We start from the raw sequence: 15,506 nt of genomic DNA, 5'->3' as shown, positions 1-15,506 counted from the left end.
AAGGCCTTCCCACCAGGTGGAATGGTTCTCAAGCCCTGGGGCTGGCAGGAAAGTCACAGAGGTTCAAAGATTGGGCTGGGCAGAAACCTGGGGTATAGGCGCCGATGCCTCTGGCGCCAGGTGACCATCACTGACATAAGAACCTGGATGCCAGCGGAAAGGACTCGGGGCCCCACAGGAGCACACAGAGATGCAGTCTAGCCGGCAACTGGGGGAGTCCCCGGACCTCAGTCCGCCCTGCGAAAACTGGGGACAGGCCCATGGCGCCCAGTTTGCCCAGGTCACTGCAGGCCCGCACTCGGGTCCTCGTCGCCCACCTTCCCGGGAAGAAAACGAAAGCAGGAAAGGGTGACGCCAGAGTGGCCACCAACCAGGTAACAAACTACAGGCTTGTAAAAGCCTCCGCTGCCAATGAGCCATATTGGGTTAGTGTGGTCCCTGGTATAGCGTTCCTGGGCCGCGCGGAGGATTCTGGGTGCTGTAGTCCCTGGATGAGCGGAAACACTGACGATTCTGGGTACTGTAGTCCTGGGATTGGCAGAGATGCTGAGGGTCCTGGGTACTGTAGTCCGCGGATGGGTGGCAGTGAGGAGCGGGTAACAAACTGATACCTCTGAGCACTGCAGCCCCATGCTTAGGGGAGGGGGCACGCGCGGATTCTGGGCACTGTAGTCCCCAGAGAAGCAGAAACACTGAAGATTCTGGGTACTGTAGTGCAAGGGTGGGCGGGAAAGCCAAGAATTCTGGGCTCTGTAGTCCCCGGATGAGCGGAAACGCCAAGGGTTCTGGGTGCTGTAGTCCCAGGATGGGACACACCAAGGATCGTGGGTACTGTAGTTCCAAGCCACATTGAGGCTTCTGGGCACTCTAACCCCAGGATGGGGGCACATCGAGGCTTCTGCATACTGTAGTCCCAGGCCAGGCAGGGGATTCTAGGTTCTACGGTCCCAGGCCTCTCGAGGCACTTTGGTCGCTGTCCCTGTTCCCTGTCTCTCGTGCTGACAAGCAGGACTCCCCACTTCCCTCTCCTGTGTGCTTTTCCCGTGGGAAAGGAGGGCTATGCAAGGCTGATCCTGTGGTAAGGCCTGGTGGGGCAGAGCACTTACAGGCCTCAGGCCCAGTGTTTCTGCTAGGGGGAGGGAAAGGCGATGGGGTGTGGCGCCGCCAAGGACCCCAGGTCAGGGTGCCACCTGGTTTATTATCCCTCTTAGCAAGCTAAGAGGTTGCGAGGCAGAAGGCCCTTTTGTCAACCCCATGGATGTAGAGAATTGAAACATCCCAAGGTGCTCTCTACACTGCCCAAGGAGCTGTTGAATTGCCCAGCAGCATAGCCAGCTTAGTAACTGGCAACAGGGGTTGACAGGACCAGGCTGGCCTGAGCTGGAGGACCATGAATGCCTGCCCAGATGGTCAGAGGTCAAGGGCTGTCCTGCCTGACTTGACTGTCCCTTGATGCCCACTCAGATGGGACAAAAGGTCCAGCTAGTTCCAGGAGGGGACCACCAGCCCTCAGGAAGGGAGCACATGGTGGCTGGCAGGTCCCTCCACCCAGTCCTGTGTACATCCACACTTGCCTACTGAGTGTCCTCGGTGCCAACACTGTGCTGGAACCTGGGGCTGCACAGGCAGAGCGGGGACAGCAATGCCTTGCCCAAGTGAGAGGGCAGAGGAAAACACTGTGTGGCTTCTGAGGCTCCACAAGCCTTGACTGAGATTGAGTTGGATTTGAAACAGTGACAACTGACATTTCATTCTTCTCTCAGAGCCCAGGACTCGGGGGGCAGAAAAACAGTGGTACAGTCAACTCCCTGACTCATGTGTGATGCTGGGCTAATCCTGCCAATCCTGGGGACGTGGGCGGGCCCTGCAGTGGTTCTGTTTTCCACCTGAGCCCCTTGGATGAAGCCAGGGCAATAGTGGGCTCAGGGGTCCCCTGGCAGTGTTTCAAACTATGACACAGTGGCTTTACAAAGGAACAGGAGAGTGAAGCTGAGCACCTGACAGCCACGCCTCTCCAGCTCTGAGCTGCTTCCATCAGGACCACAGTTCCCTGCATGGAGTCTGCTGTAACCCACCTTCCCTGACCTGGGCTCTCCTCTTCCTCCCTGGACCCCTCTCCCAGGCCAGACACATCTTTCCATCGACTACATCCCCCTCTCACCTTGTGGCTAACAGGCCCCTCACAGGACTGTGATCCTGCAGCTCCCTACACCCCAGGTTGCTAAGCCCAGACACGTGCGGCCTCCCAGTCCCCCACTTTCCTTGTACCCCGGTGACTGTCAGCTCTTCCTCCAGAGTCTATGGCCAGTCCCCACAGTACTTCCCAGCTACAGCCCTGGCCCAAGCTGGATCTTGTGCCCGGCTCCTTCATCAGGCCCTGACAAAACTCCTGCCCTCATGATGCATCTCACATCCAGTCCCAACGTGGGCTTTCTGAAGCATCAATGAGATGGTGACTCTCTTCCACCTGTAGTTCGCCAGTTTCCCCACTTTGGCTGGGCTGTCTGCTGAAAGGGACGTTTGCTGAGGTCCTGAGAGTCCCCGGCACCCCTGCTAGGCTGCTGGTTCCTGGGTTCCCTGACACTGCACCTCAGCAGGCCAGATGGCACAGCCCAAAACCCCAGAATTGCACACCTCAGGAGGGGGCTGGCACTGTGGCTGCTCCATCAAAGAGAGCAGAGAAGGGATCCCCAGCTGGGACACAAACACTGCACGGTAGCCTCTCCCTTACCATCACATCACACCCGTGGGACATGAGGGAGGGAGGGACTGAGGCTAGTGTTAGTTCCTCTGCAGGGTGGTACCGGCTCAGTTGTGTCCTCTCAGATTCACGTACTCAAGGGGCTCCAGAAAACTGCACTCCTGGGGCTTCCCTTCCACTCCCTGTATCTTACACTTACCGTTGGACATTCTGCCGTCGGGTGTTCAAGACCCAGGAGGTGGTGGTCAACCTTCTCACCCCCTAAGGTCAGGGTCAGCCGAGGCTCCTTGGGGGTAATTTCCAGGGTGCTGAGGAGCCCCTGGGCTCTTCCAGTCCTCTTCTTCCATGTGTGTGACCAGCAAGGATGGCCAAGACACAGCAGTCCACTTAGCTTCCTCCCACAACTGTGGGGCACCCCCTTCCAGTGGTCCTGCTGCATGCAGTGTGCACACTGATGGCTCTGAGCCCCTCTCCACTGTGGGTGTGGTCTCTGAATCCTGGGACACTCAACGATGTTGCAGGGCCCCTTCGGGGGGAGTGGGGGCACCATCGTCCCTGGGCATCAGTGACCCTGAATCGCTAAACCCAGAACATGGCAGTTGGTCCTGCCATCTCTCTTCCTTTGCTTCCACCTCCAGACTCAAATGGTCAAACACCCAAAGTGCTGCCCCTCTTAAGTCAGGGCCTAGATGTTCCCAGACTGACTCTGGGGCTGTAGGAGCTGCTGGTCCAGGTGGGTGCTCTCAGCAATCCCTGGAGACAGGATGAAGGGGAGTGGGAGTAGGGGTTCTCCAACCAGATACATTGCCTGAGAGCCTCTCTGACAGTCAAGGAGGCTTGTTCACAAAGGGCTTGCCCCTCTCCATTACAGGTGGTAGGGCAGGGAGGCCAAATGCCCACTTGGCATGTGTCCAGTTCTCTGTACTCTCAGCTACAAGGACCCAAGGACTTTGGATGACTTGGGGGTCCTCTTCTTTCCCTGGCCAGGCACAGTGATGGTCCTGAAATCTGTCATATTCGTGTCTCAGAGGAGGGACCCCTAGGGAGCTGTGATGGAGGATAGGAGGGGAGACCTACCTGACAGAGACGTGCACCCTGGCCCAGGATGGCAAGTTTGGGTGAGACAGATCCACACAAAAGATGTGCCCTAGAGGTGGGAACGTTGCAGGGGCGGGGGCCATGAGTGTTTCTCAGTGTGCCTGCTTACATGGACATTTGCTTCTGGGCGGCAGGGGGCCCAGTGCTCATCTACCCTGGTCTGTGACTGACTTCTGCTCCCATGGGAGTCTTAAGTGGTGAGCACCATATTGGCCTTTAAGTGCTCAACCCGCGCCCACAGTTGTGGCAAGGATTTCCAAGAGCATTAGGACAGACAAGACCACACAGAACAGAGACTGACTTTTCACTCGTATCAAGATTCACAACACACACAGGGAAGAAAGAGATGTTTTTACCATGCGATGGCCTCTGGAGGGCTTCACGTCCAGTCCCCTCCCAGGCACCTGGTCCAACCAGACAGCCACTTGTCCAGCCTTGCCCACCACTAGAGGGGGTGTTGGGAAGATGATTATGCTCTTGCCAGATGAGATCCACTTTCTCCATGAACGATCTGGCAAGATACCAGCTGAAAAGAGGAAGAGCGAAAGTCAGAAGAACACGGAGAAGCTGGTGATAGATGCTGGGGTCTCCTGAGCAATGACTTCGTTGGAGGCACATGCACATCCCTGGTCTCTGGACCACCATGTTCATGGCCGATTTGGTGTGCAGGTGACTGAACGTACGGTGCTCTCGCTGGCCCACTTTGGGGGGTTGTCTTCAGCTCACCTGAGTGGTGCCGATCTGCCAGCTAAGATGGGGCTCATCCCAGGGTGGCATTGGGCCAGAGAAGGGAGAAGCAGGAAGTCCTTGACCTTAAGTGATTTCTAAGAGAGTGGCTCTCCGAAGTGGATGAGGTAGAAGGACACCAGCCAGGTATCTGTTTGCTTGCTTGTTGGGTATGGGGCTGGGTGTTGTTTATTTTCTGGATAAGGTGAAAGAACTCTCCAAATAGAAGTGTCTGTACAAGGGGTCTGGCAGGAGGGGAGGGTGCGGGTCAGTCCACGTGCCATGAAATCTTAAGAATCTGTAGGAGCTCAGACTCAGGCCTTTCCTCAGAAACAGGCAGAGAGGGGAGTTGGCTTTGGTCAGCACAAAGCTAACTGGCTCCTCAGCAGTCACAATGGAAGGTTCCCGGCATGAACTGATTTGCAGGAGCCAGCATGTCTGCAGCCCGCAGCCCTCAGCCCTCAGCCCCCAGCCCCCAGGGGGTGCACCTGTCATAGGGGAGATTTATTTCCTGCTTCCAGAGAGACAGAGAGGAGGTGGACAGTGTCCCTCTTGCATGGGTCATTCGTAAGTAACATTAATTCAAAACAGTTAGTATGTCATTAAGGCATCTTTAGAAGGGACCTGCCCTGGGCCCTAACAATACACATACATATATACATATATATACACACACATATACATACAAGAAAGAGACAGACAGACAGAAACACAGGCAGAGGGAGAGAGAGGGAGAGACAAGACAGAGAGAGAAATACGCACTGAGAGACAGAGAGAACGAACACGGGAGCTGGGAATGGGTGGAAGTCACACACCTTTCACAAGTCAGTCTACATGTCGGAACCCAGTCACAAGGTCCATCCACCCTGGAGGCATGGGTGTGGGGATCACACGAGGCCGAGTGACCAGGAGGCAAGAACGCAGGGAGCCATGGTGGGGCAGCCCACCACACGGGCTGAGATGAGACACTGGCACCTGAGTCTGAACATAACAGGAGGACCTGGAAGGTGTACGCCAGAGCGGACACTGTCTGAATTGTATTTCATTTCAACCCGCCCACGGGGGGACTGGGAAGCAGGCAGCAAGGAGGGTGACTTTCTCCAGACCCCAGAGCAGACCCAGGCCTGTGTGGGGTGTGCTCTGCACTCCACCAGCCCTCTGTGGAATCCTTCCTTTGCTGAGTCTGTGTGTGAGCTCCCTGTGATGCCAGCCCACGGGTGCTACAGGGGCCGCAGGTGTTTATAGTCTACAGACCTGATGGCTTCCCTAGGAAGCAGAGACCAGAAGGACCCCCATCGTGCAGATGGGGGACTGGGGAGACCCGAGAAGCATGTGGCTTGCCCAGGGTCACAGCACTTCTGAGGAGGGGGAGCCAGGTCTGAACCCAGCTGTGTCCTCAGAGCTGGGGCCCTGGCTGCACCCAGGCCTCCCCAGGGCTGTGGGGTGGGCTGGCTTGGTGTCACTGTGCGTGGACATGGTATGGGGTGGGAGGTGAGCAGTCGGCAGCCCAGAGGGGCCCTTGGGGAGCTTGGTGTAAGGAGGAAGCTTGGGTAAGGGGACCCCAGGAAGTGACCTCACTTCCGTGGCAATAGAGGCTAACAGAACTTGGAACCTAGGTAACCAGGCACCCACTCTTTAGAGACAACCCTACCCAGCTCACTTGGTTGAGACACTCAAACAAACATGTTCTGTTGTGTCCCAATATCCCAAGGCCGTGGCCTCAGGAAAGCGCACAGCGAGGGCCTTTACCAATGCTGCCAACACTGGGTCAGGTCTCACCCCAGACGCCAGAGGGACCCAAAGGTAACACAGGGAGGCCCAGGGCAGGACTGCCCAGACTGGGCCACTACTCAGAGCCCGCCCGGGTAGCCCTGTGTTCCCTTCCTGGATGGTGAAGGTGGGGTGGTCATGTTGGGGGTGGGGGTCCTGCCTCAAGCAAGACCAGGCTGAAGAAGGGTCAGAGGTCAGTCATGTCCACAACCTGGGTCAAGGCTGGTGGGCTGTGATGTGGAGAGTGGGGGCAGTGCCCTGCTATCCGAGGTGGAGCCCAAGCCCTCTGGGTGTGTTCCTTCCCTCGTGGGCGACTATCTGAGCAGATCGAGGTCTGAGCCTGATCTGGCAGCAGAGGGTCGAGTGGGCAGAAGCAGCAGTGAAGCTGGCCGGGCAGGGCTCTGAGACCTCTGGGCCGGGCTGGCTACTGGTCACTGTCATTGCAGAGCCCCACACCACAGATCAGAGAGGAGCTGGTGGACGGGGACACCCACTGCACCTCCCCGAGTGAGGGGCTGGTGTGCCACACTGCCGAGGGCCAGCACAGGCTCTGGGTGAGTTTGGACATGGAGAGGTCCCCAGAATCATGGCTCAGAGATGAACAGGGCAGGCCTCCTGCCCAGACACTACCCAGGCCACTCCCCAGGGTCCTGCCTGGGGCTAATGGGCAGCTCAGCACACCCAGCTCTGACCTGGAGCACCAAGCCAACCTCCCTGTGTGTCAGCTGGAGGACCAGGAGCACACTGTGGCAGAGCCCAAAGGTGAGAAGGGCAGGGATGGGTGCAAGTGTGTAGGTGAGGGAGGGGCGAGGGCTGGGCCACACAGGGAGGAGTCCCCTGAGGCTGCTGTTGGGAGCAGAGCAAAGACAGGCCTCAAACCACCTGTCTGGTGGAATGCAGTCACAGAACACATCCTGTTGGCAGTTCTTGAGTGGGACTTGTCTGGAAAGCTCTGGGAATATTTCTGTCCTGGAAAAAGCACATGGAAAGGAGGCATGTGGGTAAATTGTTCCTCTCTCACAGCATGAGTACTTCCACAAGACTTAAAGCTGTCTCCACTTCCAGCAGATATATATCCACAGGAGTTAGGGGCAAGGGAAGACACCAGAGACCAAAAAAAGGAAGACTCCAACCCAGCAGGAGACCCAGAGCGAGAGGAGGAAACACCAGGCCGGCAAGGAGGAGCTACATCTGCTCCTGCAGGCAACCCAGAGCCGGGACATATTCCACCAGCCCTGCAGGGAGACCCAGAGCCAGATCATATTCCATCAGCCCTGCAAGGAGACCATGAGCCTGCTCCTGCAGCTCCTCCTTCACCTGCCCCTGCACCTCAAGGTAACTAAGAGCCAATTCAGGCATCACCACCCCCTGAGGCTGAGCCACCTCTGCACCCACCAACACCATCTTCTCCTAATTCCCACCATCAATCCACTCCCTGACCCGAACTTTTTCCTTTCCCCTGGCATCGTTTTCGTTTGGTTTTTCTCTAATTTCCTTTGTTTCTTTCACATCATTTATGGTATCATCTATTTTTCTGTTTTAAGCTTGCAGTAATATAATTTAGACCCTTTCCCTTTTAAATTGTGCAATTCAGGAGCATTACGTGCATTCACAATGCTGTGCAACCACCACTACTGTCTAGTTTCAGACTATTTCTCTCCTCAAAGTAAAACCCTGTATCCAGAGCATACAGTCTCCTTCCTCCCTCCCCCAGCCCCTGACAACCCCGAGTCCTCTTTCTCTCTCTCTGTCTTTACCTCTCCTGGACGTTCCCTATCAATGAAACCATACAAAAGGTGGCTTTTTGTGTCTGCCCACATATTTTAAGTGGGGGCTGGTGAATTTTTTTGTTTTTACTTGAAATAGCATTTTTGTTATTTGAAAGGGAAATCCAGGTGGATTAAAGATGAGACGTACAAAACAAGGCCCTTGTAGTAGCTGTGTGCGTAACCTCGGGGTAGACACTGCTGTTCTGCCGTGACACCACAGCCAGAAGACAGAAGGGAGATGCGTAGCTCTTCCTGTGGCAAAACAAAACCAAACAAATCAAAAAACAAGCAAAAGCCCAGAAAGACAGCTGGAAAGACAAACCACAACCTGGAAAAAGCGTTCCTCATAACCCAAGGTCAGAGAAAGGTTTCACATCCCTGTGGTCCAAAAACCTCTCGAAACCCAGTGTTCTAAACAGAAACAGAACAAACACATGCAATTCCAACCAGAGGCAATGCAAGTGGCCAGTGTGTGTTAGAGATGCTCTACCTCTTAGGTGAGGATACATGCAGGTGTACAAACTACAGAGACAGCACTGGTCACCATCACACTGGCGGGTCTTTAATCTGGTGACAACCAGCCCTGGTGACAACATGAGGAGGCAGAGGCCCCAGAAGATCCCCTGGAGGGAAGAGCAAACAGACACTCCTCTCTGGGAGAACAGGGTGCAGGACGCATCAAAGTTCCACCGGTGCATCCTTTTCCCAGCAGTGCTGATCCTTAGAGTTGATCCCACCATAGTTCTTGCACAACTTTTCAAAGACTTCTTTCCAAATATGTTCATCACAGCACTCGTTGAAAGAGTAGGAATTGGGAGCAACACTAATATTCATGGACAAGGGATGGGATCCATCAGTTCTGATTCATGTGGATGAATGAATGCTGTGCAGCTGGAGAAGTGGGTGCAGGGTCTCTACCTGACGTCAGGTGGAAGCATGTGGACCCTCCGTCTGCATCCAGGGTCCCATCTGTATGACCGCATATGTGTGAAATCAACATGGATGTAAATGAATCTGAGTGTGTGAGAGACAGAGATAGAAAGAGACAATGAGAGAGACAGAGACTGAGAGATGTGCACCAAACCATTCATGATGGTCACCTCTGCAGGTGGGATTTGTAAATGTCTTATCTTCTACTTTAGGCAATATTTCCATTTTTTATAATGTGTCTGCATTATACTACTGATTCTAAAAGGATTAAAATCCTATGTGAATGCGACCCATTCATTACTCATCTGTGGAGTAATTAAAGTGCATTATTCTTATTTTTAAAAGACTTGTTGCAAGGACAATAATCATTTATGAGAGTAAGAGAATGAATTCTAAAGGAGCTAAGAATCAGTAAAGAACAAAACCTTCTCAGGACTCAGTTCCAAGTCAGCCCCGTGGCAGCAGAGGTTCTCCAGGAGGTTGTGTACATTCTGAATCAGCATCCAATAGAGGGGAGGAAGAAGTACCAGACTTGGACACTGAAGACTACAACAGTTGAGAGATTTTGTTGGGAGAAGTTAAGAAAGATCTACATTCACAGAAAATAACCCCATATTCATGGAGCAGAAGGCTTGAGGCTTATTAAGATGGCAATAGTCCACAAAGAGACCTAAGGATTCAAAGAGTCCCTACCCAAGTCCCAGGTAGTGTTTTGCAGAAATGGACGAACGGTCTAAAATTCATGTGGAAAAGGCAAGGGGCTCAGAATAGATCAGGGAATCTTGAAAAAGAAGAACAAAGCTCAAGAAATGGAAAGCCAGGTGGAACCCCACGGTTGGTATAAAGACACTTTCAGCTGAAGACACCTGAGATTCAACAGATGCAGGAAAAAAGCCTTCTTGGAGCTTCCCTTATCTGAATAAAGGCAGAAGCTTCTGAGAAATGACCACAATTTCTCAGAATTTCTTAATTCCCTCATCAGGGTGGCTTCTATTCCCAGGAGAGAGACCAAGAGTAAACCGACCATAAATCCCTTCTCCAGGGCATCTTAGGACCCTGAAGAAATGCAAAGGTCACTCATCTGTGTACTGATGAACATTATCACAAAGATTCTTATATTCCATTGTTTTCCAAAGAACCCATCTGTCTTTCCAGAAAGAAATCTTTCATAGAAGTCAATTCTCTCCTCTCCCTTTGCCCTATTAAGTTAGGTTGATTTAAAAAAAAAAAAAAAAAAAAAAGCCTTTCACCATTTAACATGGTAGTTACTTTTCTGGTGGGTCCTGTGTGCTCAGAAGTAATCCTTTTCTCTTGTTCTTCTCTTCACTTCTGTGGGCTCTTTGGGAGGGACTCTGGATGACAGGGAACTCTCTTTTCTCACCTTCTTTAGTAACATCTTTTTGTCCATGGTTAAGCCATAAAAAGGCTCATTGGTTTTGAGTTATATTTGGAATATACATACCTTTGGAAAACCCCTGGGAGGAAAAAAGGGGTTCAATACCGCCAGAATTTACTGGTTTTCCTGGTCCAAAACCTAATAGAACAATATTTGCAAGGATTTTTTACAGGTTCTCACCATAAAAGAAAGATCCTATTGAAGCCTCTTCGATGATCAAATAGAAACAAAAAGGAGAATCAGAACACTTCCTTAACAAAATCAGATTTAGAGTAAAAATTAAAATCCATTTACACCATCAACCCTCCCACCCATGTGTATACTGTCCTCACGTAATCTTCCAGACGATCCCCTGGAGAAAATCCTCACCAAGACTGCAAATGGCCAGACCCTTTGCCAGGACCTCATGCTCATTTTTAGAACTTGGCCCACTTGGGGGCTGATATCCAGGGCCTGAGAGAAGCTATTGTGAGGCCTTCTCTGCTAAGATCAACCTGGCTGAAAGGGAACTGTGCACTCTGGTGGGGGGAGAGAGCACACCGAGCCTCTGTGGAAGGATCTCTGAGAACATCCCAAAGGCACACAGCTCTAACTCTGGACACAGGAATCTTTTGATTGGCATCTTAGCTGGCAATCTCCTCCTTGATAGAAAGAAGCAGATTCAAGATGGTGACGTTGGATGGGCAGGTCGGCCTCTTGAGGTTATCAATGAGGAGGGTGTGCAATTCTCTGAAGAATTAAAAACCATCATCCTTGCTTTGCTAACCTCGTTTATAGAGAAACAGAAACGTGGCTCTAGGAGTAATTCAAAGCCCGCCTGCCCTTCTTACCAGTACCAACATCTCCACTTCCGTCTCCTGTCAGGGCCCTGGAGAAAGAACTGTCCTACACTCAAGAAAGAAGAAAAAACTAAAATAGCAACTGCCTTGCACCTCTGACAATAAGAAATAATACGCCCCAGAATTTCTTCTTTAAAATGCTTACACCCTTCCTCAGGCCCTTCTGCCAAACAGCTGTGTCCTCCAGGTCTTGAGAACCCAGTCTTCAAATGTGAACATTCAAGAAAGTAACTCTAACTGGAGTGTGCCTTGGCTTTTAATTGTGTTTCCTGCCTCCTGTCATAAAATATGAGTCACTTATTTCTCCACCTGATAAGTGCAGTTATGCCTGCCACCCCCTCAAAATTGCAATGCTTTCTTCCTTTGCATGCTCAGCCACTGAAAGTAACTTAGTCCACTAAAATCATCACTGAGACTGGAAAGGAAAAGGCCAATTGTACACAAACTGGATATTTCATCCACTCAGATTGGCTTTAAAAAACACCAAGATGACCACATGTTATTTTCAAAAATTCCTTTGTCCAGATTTTAGTCTAACAGCCTCCATAAATATTGACATATCAGGTCAAATCTAAATCTTAAAAGTCTTCTCCACACATATCAGTACAAACATTTAACTCTCACTAAGCAAGTAGTCTTTCTTGTTCCATCTGCTAGAAACACAGTTCAGAGCCTACTACTTTATATAAACAGATGATTTTGTATTACTCAGTTTTACTAACTCAAGGCTGAAATTTTGGAAGGAAAGCTATTATATGTATTTGCATTTGTCTGCATGATTATATATGTCTTTTACTATGACGGGGAGGGGGGAGCCCACAATTAAGAACTTAGAAGAGTAGGGGGAAATTTATTTTTCCTCCCATACACACGCAATGAAATACTGTTTAGAAACAGGAAGAAATAAACTATCACTCTATGCAAAAAACACAGATGAGCATTATATGTATATTGCTAAGTGAAAGAACTCAGTCTGCAGAGGCTACACACTGTATGACTCCATTTATATGACATTTGGGAACAGGCAGAACAGAGGTGGTACACAGGTTATGGGGTGGGGGGGGTTGAAATAATCCATATGAGACTTCAGTGGTGGATACTTGCCACTATGCATTAGCCTAAACACATTTTTTTACAACCCAACAAGTAAATCATAATATATTCAAATGTAGTTTTTTTTATGATATGAGAGTGTCACAGGATGGAACAGAGAATGTGACAAAGAATATAACTGATTTAAAAAGTGTAAAAGAGAAGAAATGTATGGAAAAAAACTCATTGTTGGCGGTGGGGCAAAAGGCACTTGACATAATTATCTATGGAAAAGAACAAAATCCTTAGAACAAAGGCATACTGTACCATACATAAGTACTAGACTCTGTAAGTTCTTCCCCATGGCGGCTGTAGCTAACAAACTACTACATCTGTAACCTGGAGTGGAGCAAGCAATGAATTCAGTGAATGACGTATGGTGGAAGCCAGGTTTCTTACCTTTGGAGTGGGAAGTTACAGATAGGCAAAGGCAGAAGTTTACAACATCCATGCAGCAATGGATAGATTACATTTCCTCAATTTTAAAACCTTTTGTGCATCAAAGGTACTATCCAGAAAGGGACAACACAGCCCACAGAATGGGTGAAAATATTTGCACATGACGTATCTAACAAGAGTCTGCTCTTCAGAATACATCAAGAACTTTTACAACCATCAACCAAAAGACAACCCAATTTTTTTATACTGAAAAGGACTTGAGGAGGAGGGTACAGCTCAGTGGTAGAGTGCATGCTTCACATGCATGAGATCCTGGGTTCAACCCCCAGTACCTCCATTAAAATCAATCAATCAATCAATCAATCAAATTACCTCCTCCACAAAATAAAAATAAATTTAGAAAAAGAAAGAAAAGGATTTGAACAGACCCTTCTTCAGATAAGAAATATAAATGGTCAACAAGCACATAAAAAAAAAGAAACCCACAAGATGGAATTCTGTCAAAGGAAGGCAGGAGCCAATGGAAAGAGCTCTCTCAATAGCCAAAGGAGGGATGAACTGAGTAACCCAATACTGTACTACTGGATTATAAGCAAAAGCTTAAAATAACTATCCAGGTGGGGTGTCCATGCTGGTAAAAAATAAATGATTATATAGTGAGTTTTTTTTTTTTTTAATGAGTGTCACTGAATAGAAATCTCCCATGTGGAAGAATTCCAAATAGTTGATGTAGATACTCAGCCTTTCACTAAGGAGGTGGTGCTAACTCCCCTCCTAAAGTGTGGGTGCCACATACTGATTTCATCCCAAAGAAGACATACAGTACAGACTTGGGGGGGGAGGGAGTAACTTCACAGTCAAAAAAATCCGATAACCACTACCTCGGCCAGGAGGGCAACAGTGATACATCGCCTTGATGTGTGTTCCTGTGACATAAACCAATGAGAGAGCATTGACCTCTGTGACCTGCTTCCTCAAAACCCATAACCTCATTCTAATCACAAGGAAAACACCAAGTAAACTCCAATGTGGGACAGTCTACAAAATACCTGACTGGTCCTTCTCTACACCATCCAGGTCACTGAGAGGACAGTGGGAGAGAATGTCAAAGCCACAAAGACCCTAAAGTGACAGGACAACTCACTACCATGTGATCCCCCGGGGGGATCCTAGGACAGAAGGAGGTAAATGAAGGGAACCCGAATAAAATACGGATTTTAGTTAATAGTAAGCTACCCATATTTGTTCATTAATTGTGACAATTCTGTAGGAAACTAGAGTAAGAGGTGAAGTTAAAAGTCAAATAAGAATGAGCTATTGCATCAAACTGTAAATCTGAAATAGAAGGGTGCTTTCCTAATAACACACATGCCTTCTGAGTGTCCTCATGTCAGAGTGGCAGAGTGGGGCCAGCACCACCCTTTCCAGGCAGGAGGGAGAACAGAGAGAGATCCTGCATGACTTCTGACCCCCTCCACAATGCTGACTGAGACTGAGTTGGATTTGAAACCCTTAGAGACAAGTACAGACATTTCATTCTTCCCTCACAGCCCAGGATTGGACTCAGAAAAAAATGATACAGCTCATGTGACCCTGGGAGAATCCTGTCCATCCTGGAGGGCTTAAAGAGATGGATAGAAGGGGGATCAGGGTGGGTTATGCTTAAACCTAACTCTAATTCCAACCCTAACACCCTAACTTATTACCCTAACCTATGACCCTAAACCTAATGACCCTAACCTGGGACCCTGCACCCTTGATCCTGACACCTAAACCCTAATCCCTGTTCATCAGTTGCACCAAATATGCCACACTGATGAGGGATGTTGAGGGTAGGGGGAGTATGTATGTGTGGGTGGGGAGGTCTCTGTGTGAACTCTCTGTATTTTCTGCTCAATTCTGTTGTGAACCTGAAACTGCTCTGAAAGAGTAAAGTCTATTTTAAAATATTTTTTAAAACCCTAATCCCTGACCCTGACCCTGACCCTTTAAACATTACCCTGTACCCTGTCTCTTCAACTCTGACCCATAACCTTGACCATAAGCCTAAATTCTGACAGTGACTCTGACTGCAGACCTAAACCCTAGAAAAGTGGACACCAAGGTATGACTCTATAATCTCCCAAGTAAACCAAGGGAATAAATCTTCACAACCCTGCACTAAGCAATGGTTTCTTAGATTTAACAGCAAAGCACAAGCAATGAAGGAAAAAACAGATACACTGAATTCCTCAAAGTTAAAATCTTTATCACATCAAAAATGCTATTCAGAAAGTTAAAAGGCAGCCCACAGAATGGAAGAAAATATTTGTACATTATATATCTAATAAGAGTCTGTTATCCAGAATATATCAAGAAACTCATCAACAAAAACACAAAGAACTCAATTTTTTAAGTGCACAATGGACTTGGCCAGACTCTTCTCTAGACAAGACATACATATGGTCAACAAGGACACAAAAAGATGTCAAACAACAGTAGTCATGATGGAGATGCAAATTAGTACCATAATGCAATACCCCTTCAAACACACTAGAACTGTTATAGTCAAGAAGAACTAAAAATAACAAATACTGCCAACAACATAGAGCAAATGGAACTTTTAAACACTGCTTGTGGAAACATAAGATGGTGCAGCCTATGGGTACAATACTTTGATATTCCCTCAAAAAGATCAATGTACAGTATGACATGGCTCAACAACTCCACTCCTAGTGACAGACACTCAGTAATCGACAGCAGGTGTTCTAACAAAATCTCGTACATGAGTACTCATAGCAGCACTG

At 49.2% G+C, this 15,506-nt stretch overlaps 1 non-coding gene across 1 annotated transcript; it reads left to right on the top strand.

The window, feature by feature from the left end:
• Positions 1–12,985: 12,985 nt before the first annotated feature.
• TRNAV-CAC lies at positions 12,986–13,057 on the top strand. The gene has a single exon. It is a non-coding gene; the product is annotated as a tRNA-Val (tRNA).
• Positions 13,058–15,506: the final 2,449 nt, after the last annotated feature.

Source organism: Camelus ferus, chromosome 16 (genome assembly GCF_009834535.1).
Source record: "Camelus ferus isolate YT-003-E chromosome 16, BCGSAC_Cfer_1.0, whole genome shotgun sequence".
In the NCBI taxonomy this organism is placed as follows: Eukaryota; Metazoa; Chordata; class Mammalia; order Artiodactyla; family Camelidae; genus Camelus; species Camelus ferus.
The sequence above is the reverse complement of the archived record's forward strand: the minus strand, read 5'-3'. Positions and strand labels throughout refer to the sequence as shown.